The sequence below is a fragment of the Engraulis encrasicolus genome, chromosome 1 (genome assembly GCF_034702125.1).
Source record: "Engraulis encrasicolus isolate BLACKSEA-1 chromosome 1, IST_EnEncr_1.0, whole genome shotgun sequence".
Classification (NCBI taxonomy): Eukaryota; Metazoa; Chordata; class Actinopteri; order Clupeiformes; family Engraulidae; genus Engraulis; species Engraulis encrasicolus.
The window spans coordinates 56,221,561-56,244,188 of NC_085857.1; the positions used below are offsets into that span (position 1 = coordinate 56,221,561).

The 22,628-nt window shown below is 44.4% G+C and overlaps 1 long non-coding RNA gene across 1 annotated transcript; it reads left to right on the forward strand.

Moving 5' to 3' along the window:
- The first annotated feature begins 4,352 nt into the window (after positions 1-4,352).
- LOC134455875 (uncharacterized) lies at positions 4,353-10,089 on the forward strand. Its single transcript, XR_010036183.1, has 5 exons — positions 4,353-4,647; positions 5,340-5,411; positions 5,914-5,985; positions 6,247-6,308; positions 8,573-10,089. It is a non-coding gene; the product is annotated as an uncharacterized LOC134455875 (long non-coding RNA).
- Positions 10,090-22,628: the final 12,539 nt, after the last annotated feature.

A 22,628-nucleotide genomic window follows, 5' to 3' on the forward strand; every position in this document is an offset into this window, starting at 1 on the left:
AGCCAAAATAATTTTTGGGGGACTGTTTTTCATTCACCATCCCAATTGCAAATGAGAAAATGACTTTACAATTGCGCTTTTGCAAGATATTGAATTAATTTTCCGTTGTCAGTGACATCATCATGAGATCACAAGCAGGCAAGTGAGCAAGGGAGGAGGGAAGTCCGCATATTGGACTCCACTCCTAGGCTCCAAACTAAGCAGGGAGTTTACATAACTGCACCCGCGTTGGTGGCGGTAATGCTCCACGTCGGAAGCCAACCGCCAATAAACGTGAATGAAGAAGAAGAAGAAAGAAGGTTTTGGAAAGACACAATTGTTGTGCTTGACTAACATAATTTGGAAATACTGTGCTAACGCGTGACTCTGGGAACCTGTCAGGGGGAGCTGGTATGTGGTTTTATTTTACTTCGTGGTAGCCTAGAACTTTTTGTTCATTTGTGGCGAGACGTAAAGTGTCATTTAAACCGCATTTGTCTCACAACAGTGTAGCCTATTGTGTGGTAGTGTTGGACACTTTTCTTCCTTTGTTTCCCACTCTTTGTAACCTTGTAATGGCCGGGCACACGTAGGCTACTATTTGTGTGTAGAGTTGTAATCACAGACATCATATATGAAGACTAGATGCGCCATCCGCGTTCCCGTCATGCAAGTCGAACGTCCGCGCATGGCGGCCATGATAGAGCAGCCTGTTGGCTCAACCAGTTGCACTGAGTTTTTGGTGATCCATACTCTTCAGATGGCCATAATTCCCTCAAATTTACGTGTATTTTTGAAAGGCTTGGTATGTTATACAGTATAAAAAATTCCGAACGTAAGTGTTATGTTGATACTGCATAGTGATTAATATTCACGTTATATTATATTATATTACATTACATTATAATGTACATGGGCCTACAATCATGTATAATATGGTTTAGTAGGCTTATTCAAGTAATTAAATAGATCCCATAAACAAATGCATTTATTATTCTTTTATATTTTGAGTAAAATAACAATTAAACGGTCCCATGTGCTACATTCTGCTTTGGGCTCGACAGCTCCACCCTGTGCTCAAAATGAGTCATGACGCTTAGAATGAAATTGTTGCGATGTAATCTCTGTCTTCCAGTACCTCATCTGTCGCCTTTAATTTGATGCAAATGCGATTAATATATGCATTCCATCAACGTAATGCACAACAACGGTTAAAATGTGTACTTGCTATTGGTCCATCTCTATTTTTTGACAAATAAATAAGTGGGAAGCATACTGCTCTCCTGTGCGTTTTACCTCAGTCTGCACTTAAGTTTTAGGGAGCCGTACTATTTATATACACGTGTCAATATTTCAGCGAAATAACAGCATACATATTTCAGCATCTCAACGTCTGAATTCCTCAGTTAACTTCAGGTGTAACGGAGGCTCTGTGGAGAGTTTAGGCTGCGCTAATATGGCCGACCTGTGCGGACGAGCTTGAAAAACGCGATGACGTATCTAGTCTTCATATATGATGTCTGTGGTTGTAATGGTCTACCGTAGGCCTACCGTTGGTTGCAGCCAAGGTTTGTTTGGCAATGGGTCCGCGCAAATAGATTGCTTATGGTCAAATAAATTAATTTGGATATTAAACTTGTAGCCTATGCTCATTTTATTAACACATAATTCACAAAGGTTGGACCTAAATAAAAAAAACTGAACAAAAATCCAAGCAAAACCGTCAACTTGACGTCTGTAGGCTATTATTTGGTCAAATGCAATGTAGCCTAGGCGATCAGCATATTACATAACGGCCTACCCAAAGCAACTCGATATTGACAAAATTTTGACTAGAAGTCCAGAAGGTCTCGTTATTGCAATCGAGCCATAGGCTATTGGAAGCATTATGTTTGGGAATGAACATACATGTATTTTTTTTGTAGGTGGACAAAATAATTTGGCCTAATAAGAAAGAACCTCGTTATCAACATAGCCTATTAAGCCTATATGCCATAGCCTACTCCATGTCACTTTATGGATGCAATTTTATTTAGGCCTAACTGTTATTCTAACAGTTAGCAGTGTGTCATTGCTTTAGGCCTACTGGTAGCCTAGTCCAGTTATTGAAAATGAGGCATATTAGAACCATGGTGTTTGAGATTTAAAGTAATGTTTTTGTAGGCCTATGTGGACCAAATATATTAAGCTAATAAAAACCACCCTCTGGCATGTTGCCACTGACCTCAGCTCTAGTGCACGAGTAGGCTATAAGCACAACCCAAATCCCGCCCATCCAGGCCGACACGGTGTGAAACTAGTGAGTCCCGGCACAGGTGGCATTTTGTTTCAAATGGTTTCAAATTGCTTTGTTTGTACTGCAGGGTAGCCTGGAGCTTGTGTTCTCTGTACGAGTTGTGTAGTCAAAAGGTTGTGTGCCAGCAATGCGGAAACGAGAGAATAGGCCTACATCCATATAACCATTCATTCTGAGCGCTGCTGTAATTTCACCTGGTTGACCTCATGTTTTCAGATGTGTCCTATTATCTCTATAAGGCGGTCTGTCTGTCTGTCTAAAATGCTGTCTTAAAGTGATACTGTCCCATTTTTGGAAATAAGCTAATTTTACACCTTCCCTTGAGTTAAATAGTAGGGTTTTACCGTTCTCCTGTACTTTCAACCGTTCTCTGGAGTATGGCAGTGCAAATTTTACATCCATGCTAGCAGTTAACATTGAGTCCTATGAGACCAGCTGGCGGCTAACTGGTCTCATAGGAGTCCATGTTAACTGCTAGCTTGGAGGTAAAATTTGCACTGCCGTACTCAGAGAATGGTTGAAAGTACAGGAGAATGGTAAATCCCTACTATTTCACTCAAGGGAAGGTGTAAAATAAGCTTATTTCCCAAAATGGGACAGTATCACTTTAAAATTGGAATTCCCTCCTGTGTCCACAAGATGGCAATGCATAGGCGGACGCATCTTTGTCCACCTGTCGGACTTGTCTTGTAGTGACGTGGGGCTCATTGACCATTAAGCCCCATGCAATGTGGCTCGGGAGTTTTTACTTGGTGTAGGCTTCCCGCAGTAGCGCGGATAGTGTCTGGATTGTAGGTGATGCCGTGACATATGCCTACTGTGTGTGTGTGGTTTATTTAATTATTTTATTTTGTGTTTATATGTTTAAAGGTTTTACACCTATTCTGGTCTACTGTTCTACAATTCCTCCATCTGTTACTACTACCACTACTTACATCAACACCACTAACGTCAAGGAAAAAGACAAGACGAGGGGAATCCTGTGTCCGTGTACTGTGTGGAAACCCAGTGCTTACATACACTTGACAGTGGAACAACTTCTACAGTGAATAACAGCACCATTGGAAACCGCCGACTGCCAATGCATCACCGCTGCACCAATGGGTCGCAGTGGACCACCGTCTAAAGAGTGCATCATGTCGCTGACCAGTGAACAGCCTTCTGCTGCCAGTGACCAAGACTAAAAGACTCCACTCACACCACAACCCAACAGAGAGAAGACACTTCACCTAGGGGCCTGCAGGATAAAGCTTGAAGAAAAGAGGGGGAAAAAACAAGCTCAAGGAAATAAACAGGCCAAAAAAATCTTCTGCCTCCCACTTAAAAAAAAAGAGAAAAAAAACCTGGGAAAAAGGCTGAGAAGGTTCTGCCTCCCCCTTCATATCCTCTCTTGACATTTAGGATCCTTTTAGCCGCTCTCCATGTCTAGAAACTGTCCCGATCAGCCGCCTTGGACTGCTGAAGTGCCTTTCGTCCAATAGATCTTGGACTGCTGCTACTGTGGGTGGGGGAGTTCTGGACTTGGTCTGTGCGTTGTCCCTGACTGCAATTGGGTGTTGTGCCTTCAGTCGACTTCGAGTATGAGTACTGCAGTGAATGTTTTCCTCTGCATCCTAGTGACACTGTCTCTTGCTTGTAACGCAGGGTCTTTTACTGGCTTTGTTGACCACTGAAGGAACTGTGCACCGTTGTGCTTTCAGTTCAGGTCTTCGGGACTAGTCTGATGATGTCTGCAATGTTCAGAGAACCTGGATCACCAATGTCAGTAGAGTAGAGGAGAGTAGAGTAGAGTAGAGAAGAGTAGTAGAGGCTTGGCTTAAGTTAGTGGTTCTGGGCGGCGGAGGCATTGTCATGCGCAGGGCCTGTCCTGATGCCTGGCTGGAGGTTCCCGCGGTGCGGTCCGGTCCACGGTTCCTTCGGCTACCTTGGGGTGGGTGGACAACCAGGTCAGTGGAATGCCTTGCTGCGCAGGTGGGAGGTGGTCTCGCTGTGCGGAGGAGGGCATTCACTGCAGTGCTCGTCCGGGCTCAGCGGGGGGCAAGGCACCCGGTTGCAGTCTGGGGCGGCGCGTGGGACGGCTCCGGTCTCCACTGCCAACAGTGGCAGCGGTCCAAGAACTGTTGAACGAAGGGTGCTTCGGTCGTCTGGGAAGGCTGGTTAGGGTAGTTTCATGGACATGGAAACCGGCTGAGGGATTCCTGAGTGTCGGGAGGGGAATGGGGGCAGTGCCACGCCTGGCCTCAGAGGGGAGGTGGGACAACCAGGACCTCACAGACCCACAGACAGGGTTGGCTGCAGCAGCGTACGCATGTACACCAGACCTCAGAAGGGAGGTGGGACAGCCATGATCTCCTGGATGCACAGGAGAGAGGGTGGGTACACAACATGCTGCAAGACCCAGTTTACACGTAATATTTATATTTTTGGAATACATTCGTCTTTTTTGCACGTGAACAGAGCTTCAATTTCCTAAAATAGATTTTTAGAGTTCAAGTCGAGATTTCTAAGGTACACCTGTCAGTAGGGTGTTTCATTTCATTTCATCGACATGCTGTGTTTATATGTAAAGAGATTAAATAAATAGTCGCATTAAAAAATATCTGCATATGTACATGTAATCAAGGCCTGAAACATGTGAAAAACATATATCCACATAAAACCAGCCTGAATGCTGGACTAATGCATACACTCAAAACAAGCAGTAAAGTCTGCAACACCAGGGCTTTCATCAATCTTTTATTATTTTGATGGCCCTTAATCAGACCTTATATGAAATTAAGCCTTGGTGCTGTGGATTTATTGCATACATTTATTTGAATATACTGTACAACATCTTCCTGTGGAAGTCTGACTTGTCACTAATGGAAAAAACCCTGAACCATGTGGATTTTCACCTTCTAGTGAATTTGCCATCTATTTTTTTCCAATACCATTCTAGTACTTCTCGATGCCATTTAGTGTTTCATGCCATTGTCAGTCCTTGTGTGATGCCATCTGCTGCACACTGTTCATGTATTGTGTGTGTGTGCTTTCTTTCTTTTCTTTCTTTCTTTCTCTGTAACAGGGACTTCAGGGCTTCGTCGGGAGTGTAGGCAACACTGGACCACAGGAGCCAGGCGAATCACCAGGCCCTGCAGTCAGTATACACACATTCGTACACACACACACACACACACCAGTGTAATTCATCAGTCCCTGCTTGTCACACATTACTCACACATGTACAGTATATACACACCCACATACGTGTACATGATGTTGACCTGGAATAAACAGAGCGAGGCCCATCTGTAAAACTTGAATGCCCTGACTTTTACACAATATAATGGTCATGTTATCTCCTGAGTTTCCCTTCCCATCAAAATCCTCAATATCTGTGTGTTTGGACAATATTCCCTTTGAACCGAAGAGCAGGGCATGACAAAATGAGCCGAGAAACTTTTCTTCACCAAGGCACTCCAAAAAAATTATTTGAATGGCATGTCTACTGAGGACCTTTTTAAATTGCCCATGTGTAGCGGCAAGAAGGCCCAATTGGCAATTGTTAGCAATATTTTGAAGTCTCTGTGACAAGATTTTCTTTTTAACTGACTTTGGAGATTTTTATTTTGTCCATTTAATCCCCATCTCGCCCACAGGGTGATCAAGGGCCTAAGGGCGCACAGGGAGCCAAAGGGGTCGAAGGAGAAGAGGGACCCGCAGGACAACAGGTAGGGATGGCCATTTTGTTTGTCCATCGGCAAACAAAAAATTAAAATGCATTCTGGTAAGAAATGTTGAATACATTGAATGCATTGTGATTGCGCAGTGCACATGGGATTTGTGTAGCATCACAAATGGGGCCAGTGACAACTGGATGCAGCCATTTTGTTTGTGTCAGTCTTATAGTCTTGAGTTGTTCCTGTGTGTGTGTGTGTGTGTGTGTGTGTGTGTGTGTGTGTGTGTGTGTGTGTGTGTGTGTGTGTTCGAAGGAGAGCCAGAGGAGAGGGGAAACGGTGGATTCCCAGGCGCTCAAGGACCCAGTGGACAGAGGGTGAGTGAGAGTAACCCCCCCCCAATACATACAATGTAATGAAGACTCAATTTGGGTTCCCTTCTCTCCCTGGGCACGTGGCTGACCCCCTGTCGACTTCCCCGAGAAAACCAGCAATTTCAACACAATCTCTGCACAAACCCTGTCATCAACTAAAACAAACATCTGACTTCTGCCCTAGAGAACAAGGGGTTTGCCAACAAGTACTTTGGCTAGAGGGGTCAAATACTTATTACCTCAATGAAATACAAAGACGACAAATTAAATAAAATGTATTGTGTGAAGTTATTTTCCAGATTTTCTTTTTGATATTCTGTCTCTCTGTGTTAGAATACATCTACGATTAAAGTTATCTGATCATGTCAAACCAACAACACCAGAAAGGGATCAAATACTATAACGGGGGCCCACAGGGAGTCAGATTTTTGTTTTACACAAACCTGTTAATAATATATAAAGGGGGTCTATTAGAGCTGGTTGAACATGCAGAATTTTGTGCTCCACCCCTGTACATAAGCATACAGTACATGTACCTTCAGACAAGAATTTCCTTTACTGTCATTTAGCTGTATTTCGGTAGCAGTGTACCAACCTGCTCTCACCCTTGAAATGTAAAAAAAGGTAAGCACAAGGAGTTCTTTTTTCTGAGAGTAGAGTAGAGCAGTTGTTTCAGGGTTCTGTATTCATCATTGCTGCCTGTGCTCACTGGCACACTGATGTAGGGCTTTCAGGCCGACCAGAACGGAGGTTGTGCCGGTGCCTGCACCAGTTACGTTCGGCACTAAAGTGCTTATCTGTGAACCTCCCATGTTCATACCGGGCTCTGAACAATTTCCGCACGTGACTGTGTTACCCGGATGAACCTGCTGACGGCCACACTGTCGTCACGGTTCACGGAGAAAAACCTAGTATTTTGCGGTTCGCATAGAGCTCGAAAGTGACGTCTCTTCCCCCGATTTCATGGGACCTCAACGGCGTTTTTAGCCGAAAATCGTAGCATGTAATCCAATGGCGGTATTAAAATGATATTTCGATCCCCTTCGAGTTGTGCCACGAGCTCCATATATGTTGTTTCTGATATTTTTGCTTAATTTTTCGTATGAACCCCCAAACTTTTTAGAAAGCTGTGTTTCTTCACATTTTTCATGCCGACGGCCTCGGAACAAAACATTGATACTTCTGCATGAATAATCTTTATCTAGCCTCTTAAACAGCATATTTGTAGCCCAGCGCATATCATGACTGAGATCAGAAGATATTTACTCTCTACCATGTTGTTAGATGGTCAGCTTAGGTCCCGTGAAACGCGGAACTAAGGGGCGGGACTTTCGAGCTCTATTGCGAACCAACTTTCCGGTTCGCGAACGCTAATATCTGTGGCGGGAACACGACGGCCGGTTCGCGATTAGGTGCGGGAATGGGCTCCAGCGCAGTTCTCAGTCGGCCTGAACGCGCTAATGGAGGCAGAACCCTGAAACGCCTACTACTCTGCTCTCAGAAAAAAACTCCTTGTGCTTGACCTTACTGTCTTTCAGTGTGCGAATCTGCTCTCACCTAAATGTCCAGACCGCAAGAGTATCCTCGCTTCAAGTTTACAAGTTTATTTATTTTAAAAGGGACGGCATATATTACCAGCATTTAAACAAAAATGCTAAATACACAAGATTATAGCCAGGAGGCTAATTTCCATCTTTTGTCCCTTGACAGGTTTGATGTTCCTTAAAAAAAACAAGGTTAAAACAAAACTAAAAATACAGTTATAGTACACAGTTGTAAAATTATAGAGTCAAAGATATTTCACACATTTTAAAAATAAATAATACAGAATACAATTACAAGATACAATGCACAAATGAGTTAAAGAACAGCTGCCAGTACTAGTAGCCTAGCTATGTGAAATTATGTTGACAGCATTAACCAGTGACCACAATTTTAACTGTTTACTGAATGAGTTTATTGTTGGCAGTTCTCTAATTATACTGGGAATTGTGTTCCAGGTGTGAGAGACTCTGTAAGAGAAAACAGCCTGACTTAAAGCGCTCTTTCTAAATGGAACAGAGCAATCACCCCTGGAACTGGATCTGGAAGCCCTATTTATACTTTTTGTAATAAATATCTGTAGAGGAGGAGGGGCTAGGCCATGAAGAATTGTATATAGTAAAACTGAATCATTATATTTAATATAGTTATCCCAGTCCAACAGACTGCTTCCTCACTTGTGTTTACATTAAAGCTGATATTCGACTCTGAACACTTTGTTTTAGATGTTCTACACTGGAGCTGGAATGAACCCTGTCAGATCCTTCGTCCTGCTTCTTGAACCACTGGGTAAGAAAAATATGTACAAATTATGCATAAAAAACATGCTCATAGTCTCGCATTGTTTGTAAACTACTTTCAATTCAGATATAATAGATGTAATAGTGTTGCATTGTTTTGGTCTTTTATAGAATGTGCAATGCACTGCATGTATTTCTCAGCTGCTCACATGTAACTATAATATGGTTTCTGTTCTTCCCTCCTCGTGCCTGCTCCCGTCCGTGTGTCCGTGCGTTCGTTCCTACCTGCGTGCGTCCGTGTCTCCGTCCAGCCGGCTGTGCGTGCTTCCGACTGTGCGTCCGTGCCTACGTCTGGCTGGCCGTGCGTTCGTCTGTGCCCACGTCCGTGCCTCCGTCTGGCCGGCTGTGCGTCCGTCCGTGCGTCAGTCGATCTGTATGTCCGTGCCTAGGTCTGGCCGGCCGTGCGTCCGTCTGTGCCCACGTCTGTGCCACCGTCTGGCCGGCCGTGCGTCCGTCTGTGCCCACGTCCGTGCCTCCGTCTGGCCGGCTGTGCGTCCGTCCGTGCGTCAGTCGATCTGTGCGTCCGTGCCTACGTCTGGCCGGCCGTGCGTCCGTCTGTGCCCACGTCCGTGCCACCGTCTGGCCGGCCGTGCGTCCGTCTGTGCGTCCGTGCCTACGTTTGGCCGGACGTGCTTCTGTCTGTGCCCACGTCCGTGCCTCCGTCTGGCCGGCTGTGCGTGCGTCCGTCCGTCCGTCCGTCCGTCCGTGCGTCAGTCCGTCCGTGCGTCAGTCCGTCTGTGCGTCCGTGTCTACGTCTGGCCGGACGTGCGTCCGTCTGTGCTTCCATCTGTCTGTGCCTCCGGCCGGCCAGCTGTCCATCCGTGTGTGCGTGCCCACGTCCTTGTGTGCATGCCTGCGTCTGTCTGTCCATTCGTCCGTCCGTCTGTGCGTCAGTCCGTGCCTACGTCCAGCTGGGCCATGTCTGTGCGTCCGTGCGTCTGTCAGTCTGTTTGCTCGCAAAAACAAAAAAAACAGTAGGGGGTCTACCAAAAAAATGGAGTGATTTTTGAGTGTGTGTGTGTCTGTATTTGGTCTCCTATAGAATTGACTTAAGATACTGCTGATGGTGTTCAAAGCATTAAATAGTCGTCGTCCCTGTTACATCTCTGATATGCTCTCTTTTTATGCCCCTGCCCGAGCTCTCAGATCCGCTGATGCCACGCTGCTAAGGATTCCTACCCTTCCACCAAAGAAAATTGGTGAAGCCGCCTTCGATATGTACGCGCCCAAGAGATAGAACTCTGCCTCTTGACATCAGAGACACTACCTCCATCAACTGGCACAACTCTTTACCCTCGCCTATTCTCAGCTGCTCAGGCCCTACAGGCTCAACATGTCGTGCCCTGATGTGCAAAATCTGTAGTTATCTCTCTTCCTTTTAATCCGTGCGTGATTACAAAGCGTGTGTGTGTGTGTGTGTGTGTGTGTGTGTGTGTGTGTGTGTGTGTGTGATTACAAAGTGTGTGTGTGTGTGTGATTACAAAGCGTGTGTGTGATTACAAAGTGTGTGTGTGTGAGATTACAAAGCGTGTGTGTGTGTGTGTGTGTGGGGGGGGGTGTTAATATGTGGTTTGAAGTGTTGGGGGGACACTGAAATTGTTTTTTGTATTTTTTTTCCTGTCTTTATCCTTTTTTCCCTGTATCCTTTTATTGTCTATTATTGTACGTTACATTTTGCTTTTGTTAAAAGATGGAAAAATTAAGGTAATGAAAAGAAATGGAAGAAAAAGTAAGAAATTATTGGTCCCCCATAAGGGGGGTGGTGGTTGGGTTTATATAGCAGTAGATAGATAAGAGATGGAACTCTGCCTCTTGACATCAGAGACACTACCTCCATCAACTGGCACAACTCTTTACCCTCGCCTATTCTTAGCTGCTCAGGCCCTACAGGCTCCACATGTCGTGCCCTTATGTGCAAAATCTGTAGTTATCTCTCTTCCTTTTTATCCGTGCGTGATTACAAAGTGTGTGTGTGTGTGTGTGTGTGTGTGTGTGTGTGTGTGTGTGTGTGTGTGTGTGTGCGTGCGTGTGCGTGTGCGTGTGTGTGTGATTACAAAGTGTGCGGCCGTGTGTGATTACAAAGCGTGTGTGTGTGTGTGTGTGGGGGGGGGGGGGTTAATATGTGGTTTGAAGTGTTGGGGGGACACTGAAATTGTTTTTTGTTTTTTTTTTTCCTGTCTTTATCCTTTTTTCCCTGCATCCTTTTATTGTCTATTATTGTACGTTACATTTTGCTTTTGTTAAACGATGGAAAAATTAAGGTCATGAAAAGAAATGTAAGAAAAAGTAAGAAATTATTGGTCCCCCATAAGGGGGGGTGGTGGTTTGGGTTTATATAGCAGTAGATAGATAAGAGATAGAACTCTGCCTCTTGACATCAGAGACACTACCTCCATCAACTCGCACAACTCTTTACCCTCGCCTATTCTCAGCTGCTCAGGCCCTACAGGCTCCACATGTCGTGCCCTGATGTGCAAAATCTGTAGTTATCTCTCTTCCTTTTAATCCGTGCGTGATTACAAAGCGTGTGTGTGTGCGTGCGTGTGCGTGTGCGCGTGCGTGCGCGTGTGTGCCTGCGCACGTGCGTGTATATGATTACAAAGCGTGTGTGTGTAATTACAAAGCGTGTGTGTGTGATTACAAAGCGTGTGTGTGTGTGTGATTACAAAGCGTGTGTGTGTGATTACAAAGCGTGTGTGTGTGTGATTACAAAGTGTGTGTGTGTGTGTGATTACAAAGTGTGTGTGTGTGTGTGTGTGTGAGATTTCAAAGTGTGTGTGTGTGTGTGTGGGGGGGGGTGGTTGTGTTAATATGTGGTTTGAAGTGTTGGGGTACACTGAAATTGTTTTTTGTTTTTTTTTTTCCTGTCTTTATCCTTTTTTCCCTGCATCCTTTTATTGTCTATTATTGTACGTTACATTTTGCTTTTGTTAAACGATGGAAAAATTAAGGTCATGAAAAGAAATGTAAGAAAAAGTAAGAAATTATTGGTCCCCCATAAGGGGGGGTGGTGGTGGTTTGGGTTTATATAGCAGTAGATAGATAAGAGATAGAACTCTGCCTCTTGACATCAGAGACACTACCTCCATCAACTGGCACAACTCTTTACCCTCGCCTATTCTCAGCTGCTCAGGCCCTACAGGCTCCACATGTCGTGCCCTGATGTGCAAAATCTGTAGTCATCTCTCTTCCTTTTAATCTGTGCGTGATTACAAAGCGCGCACGCGCGCGCGTGTGTGTGTGTGTGTGTGTGTGTGTGTGTGTGTGTGTGTGTGTGTGTGTGTGTGTGTGTGTGTGTGTGTGTGTGTGTGTGTGTGTGTGTGTGTGTGTGTGTGGTGTGTGTGTGTGTTGTGTGTGTGTGTGTGTGTGTGTGTGTGTGTGTGTGTGTGTGTGTGTGTGTGTGTGTGTGATTACAAAGCGTGTGTGTGATTACAAAGCGTGTGTGTGTGATTACAAAGCGTGTGTGTGTGATTACAAAGCGTGTGTGTGTGATTACAAAGCGTGTGTGTGTGATTACAAAGCGTGTGTGTGTGTTTGCAAAGCGTGTGTGTGTGATTTGCAAAGTGTGCGGCCGTGTGTGATTACAAAGTGTGCGGCCGTGTGTGATTACAAAGCGTGTGTGTGTGTGTGTGTGTGTGGGGGGGGGGTGTTAATATGTGGTTTGAAGTGTTGGGGGGACACTGTTTTTTGTATTTTTTTTTCCTGTCTTTATCCTTTTTTCCCTGTATCCTTTTATTGTCTATTATTGTACGTTACATTTTGCTTTTGTTAAACGATGGAAAAATTAAGGTAATGAAAAGAAATGGAAGAAAAAGTAAGAAATTATTGGTCCCCCATAAGGGGGGGTGGTGGTTTGGGTTTATAAAAAAAAAGTTTGTGCGTGCATGCGCGCACGCGCATGCGTGCGATTACAAAGCGTGTGTGTGTGTGTGATTACAAGGTGTGTGTGTGTGTGTGTGAGCGAGAGAGAGATTACAAAGTGTGTGTGTGTGAGTGTGCGTGAGTGATTACAAAGTGTGAATGTGTTGGCGTCATGCAGATGGTCATTTTTCTTATTTATTTTTATTTTACACTTCTACACGTCATCCCCCAAGCTGTATTATTTGCTATGATATTAACCCCTCCTTGCATCTGCACTTGTTGTTCTGTATATTTCCTGTGCTCTTTGTATTTGCTATGATGTGATGTTGGCTATGATTATGTCTTCTTTGAAAGCCACTTTGGTTATAAAGTGTCTGCCAAATGCAATGTAATGTTAAGGTATATTAATAGACAAATCATCTGGTCTGCCTTTTCTGTACCACAATAAAAGGAAAAGAAACACCATCACACAAATTTAGCTACGGCAGATGTTCATTTTTCTTATTTATTTTTATTACACTTGTGTTTGTGTGTGTGTCCGTCCCGTCCCGTCCCCCCCCACCCCATTTTTTTTTTTACAATGAGGACACTCCACTGACACCCTCTCATCTTTCACTTGTCAAAAGTAGGCTTATCATGCACTTCAAGCTGTCCAAATCGGTGCCAATTTAGCATACTCGGTGCTGCAAGTGTGCTGAAGTACTGTTTTAGTAGTGCTCCAGTGCATTAATAGTACAGTGAAACGCAATTTACGTAAATAGCTGAAAAAAGTTCACTTTGTTCTATGTATTGTCATCAAAAGTACACTAAGTGTGTGCTTTTCATCTGGGCACTGCGCCTTACCCTGTTCTTGCTTAAATTTTCTCCTTGGAAGTCAAGGCTAAATGTTGCTAAATTCTATGTAATGTAATGTAATCTTTGTTGGAAAGCCACAGCCTACCCGAGTATTGTTGCAGGCAATTAAGGCAGTTCTGAAGGCAAAAGGGGGTCCAACCCAACATGAGGAGTCTTCATAATTAAGTGGCCGGTGGTACATAGACATTCACACACGAGCTCTAGAGGCTGCCGTACAGCGCTAATTGTCCAGGATTCACGTTAGAAAGTGTGCGCACACCTATAGTCCTAAAAAATCGTAGCATAACCTAATTTTATAACATCAAGACCTAGCTTGCTAGCGCAAGAAGACTGTAGTTCTACTTATACCAGACCATAATTCAATGGTAACACTAGTTCTGCAAAAATACATGTGGATGAAGTGGGTTTGAGGAATAGTTTGAGAGTACCATAGAGAGTACCAACCGTGAGAAATATGTGAAATGCCTTTAGTTGTCTGACAGACCAATGTCAACCGCTCTCAAAAAAAGGCCTCGGTCGGGACCCCCTAATTTGAACGGCCTCTGATTTAGTGTCCTTCTTTTAACTGTCTGTCTTCCGCCACATTGACATGCAAGCAAAGCGGGCTGTAATCCAGCCGAGTGGCTCCGGGAGCCTCTGGGTTTATGAGGCCGCGCAGTCATTAGGAAGGGAAGGGCAGTGGCGGAGCAGGGGCAGGATATATCACCATTACCGCACAAGAAGGATATCTACTGTACGTAGATATGCAGATGGGTTTACTGTACATGCAAATACACGACATGCATGCATACAGTTAGGCTATGGGCCCCGTGATCCCACCACAGCACAAAAGGCACCATATGCAGATAGAGTATACTGGAGATGTGTATCATACAAATACACATAGCAGTAAAGGAAATATCAGTCATGAAGAGAACGATTACAAGATACATGTATGCAGAAAAGTGCACTGAATGTAAATATCATGCATGTAAATATGCAGTGGGCTATCTATATCAAGGACAGAGGGAGTGAGGGCAGAAACATCATAGCCACAGCACCACAATATCTCACCGACAACTTCATTAGGAACACCTCTCTAGTGCTGGGTTGGACCCCCTTTTGCCTTCAGAACTGCCTGAACTGCACCTGCAACAATGCTTGGGTAGGCTGTGGCATTGCAACAAAGATAAATTGGTACTAATAGGCCCAAATTGTTCTAAGAAAATATCTTTATGCCATTATATCCCCAGCCTGAAATGTTGATGCAAGGCTGAGTTGACCCATGTTTTCATGTTGTTGACGCCAAATTCTGACCATTCCACCTGAGTGTTGCAGTAGATATCAAGACTCATCAGACCAGGCAACATTTTTCCGATCTTCTAGTGTCGTTTGTGGTGAGCCTGTCCAAATTGTTGCGTCATTTTCCTGTTCTTGGCTGACAGGATTGGCACCAAATGTGGTTTTCTACTGCTGTAGCCCATTTTTTCTCAATATTTCTTTTATGCATAACCTAGTTGTAATGAGTGGTTATTTGCCTTTGTATCAGCTCAAACCAATCTGGCCATTATTCTCTGAGCTCTGCCATCAGCAAGGCATTCTTTGTAAACCCTAGAAATGGTTGTGTGTGAATATCCCAGTAGATCAGTATTTTCTGAAATACTCAAATCAAGCCCTTTTGGCTTGACAGCCATACTATGTTCAAAGTCATTTAAATAACTTTTCTTCCCCATTATAATGCTCGGTTTGACTGCATCAGATCATCTCAACCATGTCTACATGCACAAATGCATTGAGTTGCCACCATGTGATTGGCTGATCAGAAATTTGCCTCAATGAGCAGTTGTAACAGGTGTTCCTAATTAAGTGGCTGGTGAGTGTATATATATATACACATTATATATATATATATATATATATATATATATATAGAGAGAGAGAGAGAGAGAGACAGAGAGAGAGACAGAGAGACAGAGAGACAGAGAGAGAGAGACTGATCATGCAAATATCCATATATCCATAAATATCCATATCATGCAAATATCCATATACAGAAGGCCTATATAAATGTGAAGAAGGAAATATCATAGACACAAGATATTTAGATGCTAAGGGGTAAATGCATGCACATACATTACAGTCATGGAAGAAAGGCAATCGCCAGAAGACATTTAGATACTGTAGTGTATGTTGATGTGCATGCATGCAAAATGAAAATATCAGATGAAAATCTGCCCTATATTGGACAGCAGGTGAATATGTACAGTATTATGGGCACTGTATTTAAATGAGCAGACACATTAATAAGTAATGTATCTACAGTGACAGTGATGAAACACACAGTATATTTAGATACAGTATGGAGATGTGCATGTAGAGTGCATGTAAATATACAGAATACACATGCATGGAAGAAATATCCATGCAACTAGAACACAAGATCCCTAGATAAGCTTGTGCAAAAGTCAAATGCGAAAACATGCAAGCAGACGTGGGTATTGCACAAATATATAAGCAGGCAAATACACAGAGCACGCATGCATATATACATAGTTGATTCCTAGCTGAGACATGCCTTCTCACCTCCTTCTCATCAAAGCAATGGAGGAAATGTGTTCAGAAAATGTCTAGACACATTCACATTGAAATTCAAAACAGTCATGCACATGACACACATAATGTACATGGAAACACACAGAGCATGCATGCTGTGGACACAGTTTAACATTTTAAGACACACCCCCTGTAATACATTTGCTGCTATGAGAATGGCAATGACCACGTTGTAATTTAAGCTCTGTGTAATGCCAGAAGTGTAAAGTAAAGTCTTTTTCAATGACAGCGTTCCACTGGCAGAACACTGCAGCAGTATGACACTAGACCAGGGGTCGGCAACATGCGGCTCTTTAGCACCTCCCTAGTGGCTCTCCGGAGTGCTTGCAAAAATGTGTGAAAATGGAAAAAGATGGGTTTTTTTAATTGTTGGGATTCTTTAATGGTTTCTTAGGGGGTAAGCATGACAAAAAAAAACATTAGGCAGTAAAATATATGTAGGTGTAAATATTTTTTAAATACAGCATTTCAGAATGGCGCCAAATAGCTAAATTGCGTCATAGCCTCGCAGGGGCGAGTTGTAAACAAACTGGTGTTGCGCCATGTCTACCACTGAGGGGGGAAGAGAAAGATGTTGCTTGCTACGTTTGACATGCTGCAGAATTTGCCCAGAATTTAACCATAAGATACCCATAATAGCCACAACTGTGCCATAACTATGCCTAAAAACAACTTTTATTTATTTATTTATTTAAATTCATCCTCACTGCTGTCCTAGATTCCTAGGCTCATGGGCATGGTGTAATGTGACGGTGGAAAAAGGAGTGGATCTGTGAAAAACAGTTTATTATTCATTTTATTCCTTTCTGATGGCAGAGATGGGCAACCATCTGCTGATGGTCTCTCGTCGAGAACCCAGGCCAGCCCAGTAGCAGCAGAGGGTACGGCGCCCAGGCAGCCAGTCAGATGGGGTAGTTAGTAGCCTCCTCCTTGGTTGGCCGGCACCACGGGGGGCATTGGAGGGCATTGCCCCCCCCCCCCCCAGCCAAGCTGCTGTGCCGCCCCGTGGGCCTATTCACCTAAGCATGCTGATATGGTCATTAATATGCAACAAATTAGGGTTTTTTTCTGAATGCGGTAAATATAAAGTATAAGATTGAATTCCATCAGTCCTTAACCACCATAGCCCTAATAAAGAAATAAAGGAATAGGCTACACTATTTAGACATTGTCAATAGACCTAAATGTGAAATAATAAGTGACAAGTGATCCCTTGAAATAATGGGATTTTTCTGTATTTAGAAACAAAAGTACTGTTCCGTATAGAGCTGAAACTGAGCCCACACATGGTTATAATGCAGGAAATTGCATCTAAGAAATACAAAATTCTCAGGGGGAGGACCCTCATACCCCCCACCAACGTGCCCCCCCATACTCCATCAAATGCCCGTCCAACAACTTGCTTCTGCAGCCGGGTCTGGACAAGGGCACACACACACACACACACACACACACACACACTCACACACACACACACACACACACACACACACACACACACACACACACACACACACACACACACACACACACACACACACACACACACACACACACACACAAATACAAATGTTTACGTCCTCATATTTCAAAACATTTTGATCAGGAATGTCACATCATTCATACTGGAAAAGAGTAGAAGTCCGCACACTGTGGCTCCGCTTTGACAATTTATAAAGGGTCATACAACGTTTTGACCCAACAGGGTCTTCATCCTGTGCGGACTTCTATTCTTTTCCACTATTAGACGCGCCTTTGTCCTGCACCTGACCTCAGAGAGGTGGGATGTGCATACTCTTACTCTTATGAAGATATCATTCATACTGTCCATGCACTGCCCACTTCCATAGCAGATAGTTTTGATTGATTCATTTTGGCAGCGGATACTTTTGATTTTGGATGATTATCCGCTGTGCTTTATTGAAATAGATGCAGGAGCGTACACACTATGTGATGACATATTTGTGATTTTGACTTGTTTTGTGCTTGAGGGTGTGTGTGTGCGTGTGCGTGTGCGTGTGCGTGTGCGTGTGCGTGTGCGTGTGTGTGTGTGTGTGTGTGTGTGTGTGTGATATTGTAAAGACAGCACAACAGACAGGTGGGTTTGTTTCGCAGCTTATGAGTAGTTTTGTTGGAACTGATCACCTTTCATCAGAAATACTCACATATCAATGCACACGCACACACACGCACACACACACACACACGCGCACACACACACACACACACACACAAACAAACATCCATAGTCAGATATACGGTACACACACTCACTCACTCTCTATTTCCCACAGCGTTTACCTCGGCCCACATAGTACACAACTTGGAATAATACACAACTACAGTCATGGTTTATTTCGTCCATGATGACACTAGTGCTTAGTTTGTTGTGTCTGGTATAAAGTTGCATAATGTGTGTGTTTTTGTGTGTACGGCCGCATGCAATCAGTCAGTGATAAAGTAAAACTGGAAAAGATAAAAATGAAAATGTGTAGGGTTGTAGCTATAGTTGCTGTTGTATTTTATTAGTCATAATACACATCAGTACACATTAGGTTTCATAATGCCATATGGACACTACAGTTGAGGTTTATAGCCTTATCTACAATACTAGAAACAAATGTCAAATTTTTAAGGTTTTAAAACTTTGCCCTTCTCTTTCTCTTGCTCCTTTATGTTTTCTCTACACCACAGAGTGATGCATTCTTTGTAGTATAAGCACCACATAGAGTATGTGAGGCAAATTTTCATAATGTTAATCTTGAAAAGCTGACTTTGAACTTTAACTGATTTTATCAGGTTTCGGAATAACGACTCGCCAGATAGAATCATGCCTTCATGGAGACATGAAACGAAACTGACAACTGTGAAAAAAATGTTGTGAGTCAGATGTGAGATACTGAAGCATCCGAGATAAAAATACCAAAAGAGAAAAGCTGCATGCCAACACTGTCACATCACGCCACAAACCCCCCCCCCCCACACACACACACACACACACACCAACACTACAATGCAGAGCAACTTCCTAGGCAAGAGCTTCACCTTATGTTCACACTATCTCAAACTTCAGTCGTTCACACATGCCATTGACACACACACACACACACACACACACACACACACACACACACACACACACACACACACACACACACACGCACACACACACACACACCATGCATGTGGAACTTCTGGCTACCTCACTGAGGCTCTATGCTATATTTGGGCAATACTGATTTGATTATAAAGCATTTGTAGCTGACCATGTCAACATGGAACACAGTAGAGTGTGTGTCCATCGCGGAAAACAATTCCGTGTCCAGGCTCATGGAATTTCGGCAAAATCCGTGAAACTGACACAGATTTTGTGTCCCAAAGATCCGTGTCCNTTCCATGGAATTCTGAGAGGTCAGGCTGCACACACACACACACACAAGGCATACAAAGCTAGAACCCTGGGCGCCGCCATCTTGGAAAACGTTTCTCGTTCTTCACACTGTTCACTTTGTAAACAAACATTTCATGCTTCTCACAACGTCAGCAAAAATGTTGTTAGTAAACTGCATAAAGACAGCAACAATCGAATTGAGCCATTTGTTCCAAAAGGGTAGTTAACACAACACCTAGTGTTCCACTGTAGCCATGGAGTATTTAAAAAAAAATTGGCTTAATGGTAAATATTAGATAATACCATCCTGTCGTCCTTTCTCAACTGAATGGTAAATACAGATAGCCTAATAGCTTACCAATTTCTGTAGGTTGACTTGACCAGTTATCACATATCCATGTTGTTGAAATTAACATTTGTTAAGTAAGAAAATATATGATAGATCGGGTCCCTACAAGCCCCCATGTGATGTGTAATTGCCAGTCTGCACTCTAGTGGTGCTACCTTGCTACTGAAATGCTGGGAAAGTGCATTCTCTCAGTGTAGCCCTGCTCGGCCTGTTTCCCAAATGTTGGCATGCTTCTGATTATCTTCACTCTTGTAGGTCAATTTGGATAATAGCGTCCGCTAAAGGTAATATATTTTTTTTCTCCAGGATGGCAAAGGAGGTATTGGGTAGTATTGCCAAACACTCGGTGGGACTTTTGTGTGTGTGTGTGTGTGTGTGTCTGTGTGTGTGCAGAGATGTATAAAGTACTGGAGAAAAGTAAGCTTAGTGGAGTAGAAGTACCAGTATCATCTTGTCAAATGACTTGAGTAAAAGTCAAAAGTAACCTTTCCTTACCTTACTCAAGTAGATGGACAAAAGTTTTCAACATGTGTTGTACTTAAGTAAAGCAAGTATAATACCAGAGAAATATCCGCTATCCTATTAGTCGCCGTCTACCTCCCACCCAGCAACAACAATGGCGTCAAAAGCGAGGCACTGAACGAGCTGCATCGGGGCATCAGTGAACAACAAGATGCACACCCAGATGCCTTCACAGTGGTACTGGGGGATTTCAACCACGGAAATCTCAAAACAGTACTTCCAAAATTTCATCAACATGTCAACTTCCCAACAAGAGAACAAAACACCCTGGACCTCGTTTACACAAATCAGAAGAGAGCATACAAGGCAAAGCCCATCCCCCACATTGGATCATCAGACCACACGACAATTCTGCTACTGCCAGCTTACAGACAAAAGGCAAAACTCACCAAACCAGTTCAGAAGGAGGTGAGAAAATGGCCTGAGGGAGCCATCTCACGACTTCAGGACTGCTTTGAAACCACAGACTGGGACATTTTCAAAACAACTGCCACCCACAGCAATCACATTGACATTGAGGAGTACACAGACACCGTGACCTCCTACATCACAAAATGCATCGATGATGTTACAGAAATAAAACACATCACTACCAGGGCCAACCAGAAGCCATGGTTCACAGGAGACGTTCACCGACTGCTGAGGGCCAGAGACAAAGCCTTCAGAGCAGGAGACGTAGCTGGCCTAAAGACAGCAAGGGCTAACCTGTCCCAGGGCATCAGGAAAGCAAAAAAGGAATACTCAGACAAAATAACAACACACTTCAAAGACAGCAGAGATGCACAGAGCCTGTGGCAGGGCATACAGGCCATCACGGACTATAAGCCTGCACCACGAAGCTGTGACAACAACACCTCTCTGCTAAACGACCTGAACAGTTTCTTTGCCTGCTTTGAAGCACAAAATGACACTCACCCACAGAAAACTCCCCCTCCCCCCCATGATCAACCCCTTTACCTGTCCTCTGCCAGTGTTAAGAGGACACTGGCCACCATCAACCCACGCAAAGCAGCTGGCCCAGACAACATACCAGGCCAAGTGTTGAAGGATTGTGCAGAAGAGCTGAAGGATGTCTTCACAGACATCTTTAACATCTCTCTGGAGCAAGCAGTCATCCCATCACTTTTCAAAGCTGCTACCATCATACCTGTGCCGAAGAAATCATCACCATCATGCTTCAATGACTACCGTCCTGTAGCACTGACGCCCATAATCATGAAGTGCTTCGAACGGCTAGTCCTGTCACACATCAAAGCCACCCTACCCCCCACCCTAGACCCCTACCAGTTCGCATACCGAGCCAAGCGATCCACGGAGGATGCAATTTGCTCTGCCCTCCATCCAGCCCTCACCCACTTGGACAATAAAGACTCATATGTGAGAATGCTGTTCATTGACTTCAGTTCAGCATTCAATACCATAATACCACAACAACTCATCAGAAAACTGGACAAACTAGGTTTCAGCACCTCCCTCTGCAACTGGCTGCTGGACTTCCTGATGCAAAGACCACAAGCAGTACGGGTAGGGAACAACACCTCGAGCACCCTGACCCTGAGCACGGGGGCTCCGCAAGGTTGTGTTCTCAGCCCCCTGCTGTTCACGCTGCTGACACACGACTGCACAACGACCCACAGCACTAACCATCTAGTGAAGTTTGCGGATGATACAACACTGGTGGGCCTCATCACCAAGGGCGATGAGACTCACTACAGAGAAGAAGTAGACCTGCTGGCCAGATGGTGCAAAGACAACAACCTCCTGCTGAATGTCAACAAGACCAAGGAGATTGTTGTCAACTTCCAAAGGGTCCAAAAACAACTGCCACCACTGACCATCGACGGCGATGCTGTGGAGAGAGTGAGCAGCACCAAGTTCCTTGGAGTGCACATCAGCGACGACCTCTCTTGGACCACCAACACTACATCACTGGCGAAGAAGGCCCATCAGCGTCTCTACTTCCTGCGCAAACTAAAGAAGGCAAGTGCTACACCCTCCATCATGACAACATTCTACAGAGGAACCATAGAGAGCGTCGTGTCCAACTGCATCACAGTGTGGGGAGGAAGCTGCACGGAGAAAAACAGGAAGACACTCCAGCGTGTTGTGAACACAGCGAAGAAGATCATTGGAGTACCACTCCCCTCCCTGCAGGATATTTACACCACACGCCTCACCCGGAAAGCACTGATGATCATCAAAGACACAAGCCACCCTGCACACAAACTGTTCAGCCTCCTGCCCTCTGGAAAGAGGTACAGGCGCCTCCGTTCCCGTACCACCCGGCTGGCGAGCAGCACAATGCACCAAGCGATCAAGATGCTGAACACTCAACCCACTCTCCCTCCACTGTCAGCCTCTAGCCAGCAAGGCCACTGACAACCCCCCCCCCCCCCCCACTGTCAGCCTCT